The sequence below is a fragment of the Mustela putorius genome, unplaced genomic scaffold, assembly GCF_011764305.1.
Source record: "Mustela putorius furo isolate JIRA1106 unplaced genomic scaffold, ASM1176430v1.1 tig00000129_pilon_pilon_pilon, whole genome shotgun sequence".
NCBI lineage: Eukaryota > Metazoa > Chordata > Mammalia > Carnivora > Mustelidae > Mustela > Mustela putorius.
The window spans coordinates 14,880,217-14,889,293 of record NW_025421290.1 but is presented as its reverse complement, the minus strand read 5'-3'; the positions used below and the strand labels follow the sequence as shown (position 1 = coordinate 14,889,293).

The 9,077-nt window shown below is 44.8% G+C and overlaps 1 long non-coding RNA gene across 1 annotated transcript; it reads right to left on the bottom strand.

The window, feature by feature from the left end:
- Positions 1 to 407: 407 nt before the first annotated feature.
- On the bottom strand, positions 408 to 8,473 carry LOC123389177. The gene is made up of 3 exons (XR_006603746.1): positions 7,869 to 8,473; positions 6,546 to 6,862; positions 408 to 2,536 (listed from the first exon to the last, which is right to left on the bottom strand). It is a non-coding gene; the product is annotated as an uncharacterized LOC123389177 (long non-coding RNA).
- Between the last annotated feature and the right edge of the window lie 604 nt (positions 8,474 to 9,077).

Below are 9,077 nucleotides of genomic sequence, written 5' to 3'. Positions count from 1 at the left end.
CCCAGGACCCTGAGATAGTGACCTGAGCTGAAGTCAGACACTTAAATGACTGGGTCGCCCAGGCATCAACTGTTTTTTTGAAAAGACTCCCCTTTCTCCATTGAATTACACTGGCACCATTTTTCAAAATTTGATTGACCTCGTATGTATGGATCTATTTTTAGACTATTTTGTCTGTATCTCTCTATTAAGTCTTTAATTTCTCCCAACAGAATCTTATGTTTTAGCAGATGCTGCACATATTTTGTTAAATTTATCCCCAAGCGGGCACCTGGGTGGCTCAGTGGGTTAAGCCTCTGCCTTCAGCTCAGGTCATGATCTCAGGGTCCTGGGATCGAGCCCCACATCAGGCTCTCTGCTCTCTCTCCCCTCTCTTTGCCTGCCTCTCTGCCCACTTGTGATCCCTCTTTGTCAAATAAATAAATAAAATCTTTAAAAAAAAATTTATCCCTAAATATATCATGTTTTTCAATGCCATGCTAAATGTTATATTTTAAAGATTCAATTTCTAGTGATTTGGGACTAACAAAAATACAGTTGATTTTTGTTTAATCAATTTACATGTTTCAACCTGTCTAAGCTCACTTACTCATTCTTAAATCTTTTTTGGTAGATTTTTAAGAATTTTTCCACATCAACCATCATGTTATCTATACAGAAAGACATGTATCAGTAGCCCACCCTTTTTCATTGCTAGGTAGTATTCCATTGTAAGGATGTACTATGTAAGAGTTCATCATATATTTGGTTTTGTATTCACCATTTGGTTTTGTATTCACCAAGAAGATTGGCTTTTTTGGCAATTGTGCATAAAGGTACTATAACATTTTTGCACATTATTTTCTGTGAGGACATAGCTTTCATCTACCTTGGGTAAAGGTTTCATGTTTCTGAAGTCCTTGCATTAGGTGCATGTGTGTCTAGGATTGTTACATCTTTCTGATTAATTTATTCCTCTCTCATTAATAAATATCCCTCTCTATTTCCGTTATCATTATATGTTCTGTTGTGCACCAACATGCTGCATTCATGGAATGAATGTTTAAAAAGCCCCAGAAGTTTCTGGAAGGCCTTTCCCTCTAAAGAGTGTTCTGAGATCAGGGTTATCCTAGTTATCTCAGACCGGGGTTACAAAACAATGCTTGAATCACCTTCAGATCAGAGCCTGGCCAAGGAGAAATCCAGTTGGCAAGAAAGCACTGGATTGCCTTAAACTATTTTCAAATATCACAGTCTTGAATCTCCTCAAACCAACAGGAAATTAAAATTCATTGAAAACTCCTATATCAAGGCTCACAAGCCAGAATGACTCAAATGTGAGATGATGAAATGTCAGGAATGATTTTTGAGGTTTTGGTTCATGAACTTTTTTGGTTACTTCTTTTTTCTCTCCTCTGTCTTCCTTAGTTTCTTCTAAACTTTTTGCAAATTCATGTAAGTTATGCATGGCTGTGCCCACCATCTCCACAAACACTGAGGACAGAAAACCATCCTAATGTCCTTCTGTCGTTCTTCCTTCCCTCCTTTTCCTCTTCTCTTATGCCCCTTTTTCTTTCCTCCCCATCATTCAACATTTATCAAGTACCACTATGCATAAAGTACAGTTGCCTCAAAATTTTTAATCATGACCCACAGTAGAAAACACATTTTTACATCAAAACCCAGCACCCTCCCATCTTCCTTCCCGTTCTCCACTTGCCCTCTTCTCCAGACCGTCTTCCTGTCCCTCTCATCTGGTCGGAGGGCAGTACCGTTAACAGAACAGTGAACACCAATGGCGGGACTGCATCCCCAGCAACTCTCATCTAACTGGTGGGCTGCAAAACTCACAAACCATTTTTAAAAGCTGCCCAGGTGATTTTAATACAGAGTCAAGGCTAAGAGGCATTCAACTTAATAGTATTTAAGCCCCTTGTATCTCCTTTCCTGGGAAACTGTGATTAAAATAGTGAAAGAATTGGCCCCAAATTACCCCATGAGGCAAGACTAAAGCCCCAAGCTCTTGTGTGTATCTATGCCCCACCTCTATCTGCCTAAAGAGGATGAATATACAGGCAGCCCTTTGCCCTCGATCTAGTGTGGCCTGAGGATTCCCGTCTTCTCTTTCACTACAGTTTGTAGGTACTGTACCTCCCATTAGTATCTCTGTTGTTCCTGGTTAATAGCCTAGATGGTATCAAGAGCCTAAAGTGTGTTCACTAATAGCTAGAAAGCATCTTAATAAAGACCAAGCCTTTTTCAATTGATCCACATTGATTGTTTCCTCCGGTTAAATGGACTGAGACAAAACCCAGAGCAGGGCGTGTTCTTGTTGTAGGTAGTGAGATTCCACGAGGGATGGAATCGTCCCTCCGCTCCAATCAGAGACAGGTGATGGAACCTCCAAGACTATCTCCACAGGAAGAGACAGGCTGACAGCAGAGAGAGGAGAGCACACTCATCCCCCACGCTCATGGCCTGGGCTGGCCTGCTCACAGCTGACGTGTCTGGTTTAGACAGTGTAGCTCAAGCTGGGGTTTGGATTCCTTCAAACAATCTACACACAAGAAAAGGAAAACACCAACATGATTTTCTTTGACACTTTCCCCTGAGTTCCTTTTCCATTATTATTGTTAGAAATTCCAGAAAGAAAAACACTGAATTAAGCATTACATACATTCCTCCCGGGATGAGAATCGGGTGTGTGCATTTTGGACTCATGATTAAAGTTCTTGGGTACCCAGTTACTTGGCAACCCAGGAAAGGCCACAGGAACTCCATGCCTACCTTACCTTCTCTAGGGGTACAACGCGCTCAGCACAGAGACATTAAAGGCCAAACTACCAACCACAGCCTTGCTTGAATTTTCCTGACTGGAAGTTGGGAGGGTCAAGAAAGACAGGGACTCGCCTCAGCAGAGCTAGAATGTTAGTCGGGGTCCCTGCAGGAAGCAGATGGCACGCTCCAAAGGGGTGACTGGAGAGAGTTTATAAATGGATAATTTGCTGGGCGATGGGTCAACCTACAAGGGACGATGACGCATCCCAGGGCTGACAATATACTGTGCCTTCCCTTCCTCGGGCTTGAAAGGAAAAAGTGATAAAAAGCAGTTCCTGGAATCTGGTGAGACCTGCCATTGTAGGAGCTGTGGTCTTCAGTGATGGTATGGAGCTGCTGCCAACCCACAGCCCCACCGGGAAGCAAACACCCCAACCTCACTCCTCCCTCCCTCCCTGCATGATCTCCTGCTGTGCCTCCCTTTGGCTGAACCCAGCAGGAAATGGGGGCAAAGAAGTCCAGCTGATGCAATCCTTAAAGGCCAGCGTCCCATGGCGCCTGAGCAGGATGGAAAGGGGAGGCAGGGGGAGAGCAGATCCAAGGGGCAGGCAGAGTACAAACAGAGAACTGGACAAAAACCTCAGAGTCCCCTGAAAAAGGAAAGTCCCAAAATACAAATCCATGGTGTATACTCCTACTTCAAACATCATATCATGATGCGTAATTGTTAAATATGACTTTGTACACAAAAACACACGATCAACTCTAAAGACCTACCCATAGTCCTATTATTATTAATAATACTATTCAAAGGGGAATTAGAAAACTCTATAGCGATTGGATGTCAGGAGCTGAGTAAGTAAGTAATTTAGCAGCTGTAAGGTACAGAGGCTGTTATCAGGAGGCCTCAACCCCCAGGCCCTGCCCCATTTGGGTCCCACCTGTAACACCAAGTGGCCCTACTAGGGATTCCAACAGTGTAAGCTACGGTCCCTTTGCCTGCTCGGTGCTGATTTTCCTCTCTTGGGCTCCTGCAGGGTGGAATGTCAGCTGAGTGGCAGGGAGCCTGCTAACCAAGGGGCTGGCTGATTGCTTTGGAAACCCATCCCTCTACTGGAATTTAATAAAAACCACCCACCAGACGCAGGGTGGGGGCATTGGCTCTTTAAATGATGCGTTCCTTTAAGGGAGGAAAAAAAAAATCTATCTGTGCCAGCAAAAAAGAGAAAGAATCTAGTTATTCAAAGATGGAAGAAAAATGTTTTTAATTTGTAACTTTGCTAATTTCATTCCCCTGCTCAAAGCTCTTTGATGTTTATCATTGCTGAGAAAATAAATTTCAAATGCTTTACCCTGAGCTTTGCCCTCATCTTTTTCTACCCAAACTCTCATGACTCTCCTTCAATTCTCCTTCTTCCTTCAGAGGGACCGACTCAGAGGAATTTTTCTAGGCCATTCCATGTGTGCTCCCATACACCGGTCTCTCATGCTTTCCACCAATATTTCCCAACCCAGGATAGTCTGGTCTGCTACTTAGGGGACATTCAGCAATATCTAGAGGCATTTTTGATTGTCAAACCTAGGGAGGGGAATTGCTACTGGTATTGAATGGCTGGGTTTTAGAGATACTGCTCAACATCTCATAAGGCACAGAGTGGCGTTACGGAGCCCCCAGAAGACAAAAAGGCCAAGGTTGGGGAGCCTTGAGACTCTGCCAGGAAGTCCTCCTATGCTCCCCCTCAAAATGCTGTCCATTCCCTCACCACTTAGACCTGCACTGCCCAACTGAGGAGCCACTTACCCTCTGGGGCTATTGAGCCCTGGAAATGGGGCGAGTATGAGTTCGATGCACTGTGTCAAATGCTCATCAGATCTCAGAGACTTTATATGAAAATTAGAATGTGAAATGTTTCATTCATAATTTTTATATCGATTACATGTTGAAGCAACATTTTGGATGTTCTGAGTTAAGTAAAATACATTATTAAAATTAATTTTACTTGTTTATTTTCACTTTATTAACGGGGCTACAGAAAATGCTCAGTTAAGTATATGACTGAGTTATATTCCTATTAGTACTGGTCTAGACCAGGTATTGGCAAACCTTTTCTGTAAAAGACCAGACAGCTTTTAATGTTTATGGCCCATACATGGCCTGGCACGTATTTTCTCCTTCTTCTCCTCCAACAGCTCCTCCTTTTTCTCCTTCAACCTTTTAAAAATCTAAAAACCATTCTTAGCTCGGGGGTATTTAGAAACAGGCCTTGGCCCCAGCCTTAGCCTATGGGCCATCGCTGACAGACCCATGGAGATGACTGAGCTCCAGAAGTAATCCTCCCTTCCTGGTCTTTCACCAAGAACTTGGGCTTCTCCAATCCCTTCTCCTATAAATTCTGATGTCTGCATCTCGGCCTTTCCTTAATCCATTAGCTCTTAGAAAGTTGATACCATCTTTCCCAGACATGGATCCTTCAGAGAGACGAGCAAGATGCCTCCACCAAGCACGGCCCTATGCGGAAGGCAGGAGCACACAGGGGTGAGGCACCCAAGCTATGCATAGCTCCAAGGACTTCCCTGACCTTTTGTTTTCCTTAGCTCTAAGTGGAGCTAATGGTACAACTGAGCTCAGAGACTAGGCGTGAGGATGGATGGAATAACAGACAAACAGAGCACTCAGCACTTTGCTGTGAACAGAGCTGTGCTTCTCATTACTGTTGTTATTTTTGTGAGTGATCATTAGAATTAAAATTTAAGTATTTATTGGGTTAGAGATGAGAGAAATATGAAAACAATTCTTGTTATTCTTCTTGTTGTTATGATTATGTTTTAAAAACCCAAGTATTTATGAATTGAATTACAAAGTCTATAGAATTATAGCCTACGGCTTCCAGAAATCTGATTGTTTTTCCAGGGAGTTACACATACGCATGAATGTGTATATGTTGGCAGCTCAGAATTAACAGGGTATTTTTTCAAGTTCTAAATTCCTCTCAAATGAGAACGAAGTGTTCTCCTGACCCTTCCTACACTTCATATTACTGTCGACATCTGCAACTAATTGGTGATCTATAAGTCAAAACTGTGACCAATGCAAAAAACCTTTAGCAAAGTCGGCCCCAGGTTTGGCTGACCCTTCTTAATGTATTTCAGATTAAGACTAAAACAAGCTACCTTTTAACTGTTCAACTGAGTACCAAACGGTAGCAGTGAATATTTATCAAACATCAAATAATAACATGATCAGATAACATGCTTACCAGTGAAAATCTAATTTGGAGCATTTCTTAAATTTCATTGAATTTTTAAAAACTCAGACATTTTTGAGAGGTATAGAGGAATATATTGTCAGCATGCTATTTGATTGATTAAAGTAACCCTTTAAGACAACAAATCAAATTACGACCATCAAAATATCTTTGTCATGACACTTTAAGAAACCGTAGGAAGAGGCAACATAGCATTTTGCAAAAGAACTTGGGACCTGAAATAAATTGGCCTGAGTTTGGGTCCCAGCTTTACCTTTTACTAGCTAGGTGATGCCTTATACCTTTGCCTTCATCCATGAAATGGGGGAGAGCAGAAGCTTCTTTGCAGGGAAACTCTGGGAGGGTTAAATGTGATACCTTTAAAGCAAAGTGTTTGGCACAATGCTAACTATGTGCTTCAAACATCAGACACAAGAAGGCTACAAAATGTACAGTCTAGGTAAGTAACTATCTTTTTAAAATTAAAATATATAAAAGGTGATGGACTTGATAGCCTGTTTGTGTGTTGACTAACTGACCTACCCCGTGTTCTTTAGGAGAAGATGGATGTGACTCCAGAGAATTGCCCATATGAGAAGCAGCTTGTTGCAAACCAACAACCACATTCCAACTTAGGGCTCCTGTGTGGCAATTTGCTTTCTTGGTCCCATATCTTAATTCTGGGGCCAGCACCCCCTCAGCTGCCAGGCACGGCTTCTTGTCGCCAAATTTCAGTTTCATTCCTTCTGAAGAATGATGGCTTATCTTCCTGAGATTCCCCTTGGGCAGAGCACACATTTTCATACCACCCTACCATGCTCTTCAAACCTGGGAAAAATCCACCCAGCAATCTTCGTGGCCTGTAGTAAAGGCAAACAAAGAAACAGTAATCTCGTTTCTAAGCTGAAGTTCACTTATGTTCATTTATGATCCAGGTAATTCAAAAACAGATTAATAGGATGACGCTTGTTTATTTTTAAAGTACTAATAGTTTTGAGCAGGATGATTAGACTTTGGATTCTTTTCCATTGACATCTGCCCGTCTCAAGCCCTGGGTCAGGCATCTATAGAGCTGAAGACATTTCCTTCCACCTGAGCTGCTACTGCTTAATGTCGCACCACCGCTCTGTGAAAGAAAGTGGCCCCCCAGCCTGATCTCTCTGCAGAAACGGGGTTCCCGGAGCCAAGAATGCAGGCACAGTGGCCACATACTCCTCAAAGGGGCAAGTTCCTTGGGCTGCCGTATCAGTACACATTAACTTTCCTTCATTTGTAGGTTTCTGAAACTACTTGGAGTGAGGGAAAGTACACTGACCACTTGCCCATTCCAAGGTTTCTGGGCCCTTCTGGAAGCTGTGGCCACTTCCCAACAGAAGACCAGGTCACCAGGGAGCCTTGGAAATAGTCCTCTAAAGCCTTGCTTAGGAGAAAGTTGTCTTCCCAGAGCGGAGGCAGTTGTTGATGGGCTAGGTCAGTCCCTCTTCCATAACCAGGGTAGGATGTGGGCATGGGGACAATCACATACCGGTGACATCAGCATACTCCCTTCTTCTCCAGCCCAAATATGGCCCACGGCAGGGGAGGGAAAATGACCACTGCTAGCCACCTCCAGCCAAGCTGCTTAGGCGAGGCGCTGGGGGATCTGGGTATATTACCTCATTTAATCCACGACAGTCTTTGGAATTAGACCTTTCTCTCCCCATTTTATACCTGAGGAAGCTGAGGTCCAAGGAGGTTAGATCATTTGCCCAAGCTCCTGCAGATCATAAGTAGCAGAGTCCAACCCAGGTGTGAACAACACATTCCTACCCAGACCCCCACAGCAAGCCAGGAGGGAGTACGCCCCAACCGTCCCCTGATGGCTACCTGTCAGGGTCACTGGGACCGGGGCTTTGTTCCAGGGCTGAATGCAGGCTCCCTCTCCCACTCCCCCTCTCCCCAGGTTGCCAGAGTAATGTGTCTGTTCTGTTCTGCTCCCAGTTTCCCAACTCAGAGCGCCGGAGTCCTCTGCTTGGCTTGGCCAGCTCTCAGCAACGCAGGGCCGTCCATCACTCATGTCTCAGGTTTGCTCCTCGGAGAGCCGCAGTTGACCACAACTGCTTTGGCGCCGTTCCACTGTGAGGGAGTCACAAAACTGGCATTTAAGTCCGGAGCGGAAAAAACACCCCAAGCTTGTTCGTTTTTTCTGACAGGTGCTGGAGCCCATGAAAGGTCAGATTCCAGCTCGCAGTCACATCCTGGCTTAGCCGGCTCCAGGCACACAAAGGCCTGTCTGTCTCACCCAAGCGCGGGGAATGAGGACCCAGGCCAAGGGCTTAAAATGGCCGCCTGATGGCCCGCGCCTGCTGATCCGTTCCTTCACGGACATTGGCCTAAATGAAGCATTGGGAAGCCCAGCTGCCAAGGATGTGTGAAACGGGTGAAATGAAGAAGAATGCGGGCTTTTTTCTGATTTGTAATTGCAAGAGATATTAACCCCCACCCCCACCCCCACCCCCACCCAGCAGCCCATGAATCCATCCCCTGACATCCAGCCCTGCTGTGGCTCATTTGTAAGAGCCCTGGGACACTTCTGTTTCATGTTCAAAGACTTGCTGGGCTGGAAAATTGAGCGAGAGCTGTCCCTCCAACCCCAGCCAGGCTGCTGGGAAAGGAAGGAGTTTGTTCTCTTCCTTGCTGAGGTATCAGGGGTGGCTCCGCGTTGTGGTGTTATTGGAACAGAGGCTGTGTGTGTTTAAATGCACGTAGTGCACGCTTTCCACCGGGAATGTTTGTTTTTGCTGCCTTTATGAAAACATGCCCCAATTCAAAATGGCTCCAAGGTCCCACAGTCCTGTATTTTAAGTTCCTCATCAACAGCTGTAGGCTGAGGTGCTTTGACACCTTTAACGTCTTCAAAAGATGGTCACTTCACTGGCCCTCCAGCCCCCTCTAGTCATGTGAGTCCTTCCCTCCTCCTTCCCCCTCCCCGTAACTTTACACGGAACTGTGATGCTGGCAGGGAGCCAAGGGACAGCGGCTAACACAGATCACCCTGGAAAGGAACATGGGAGATCCTGATTTTATAAGGGCTTC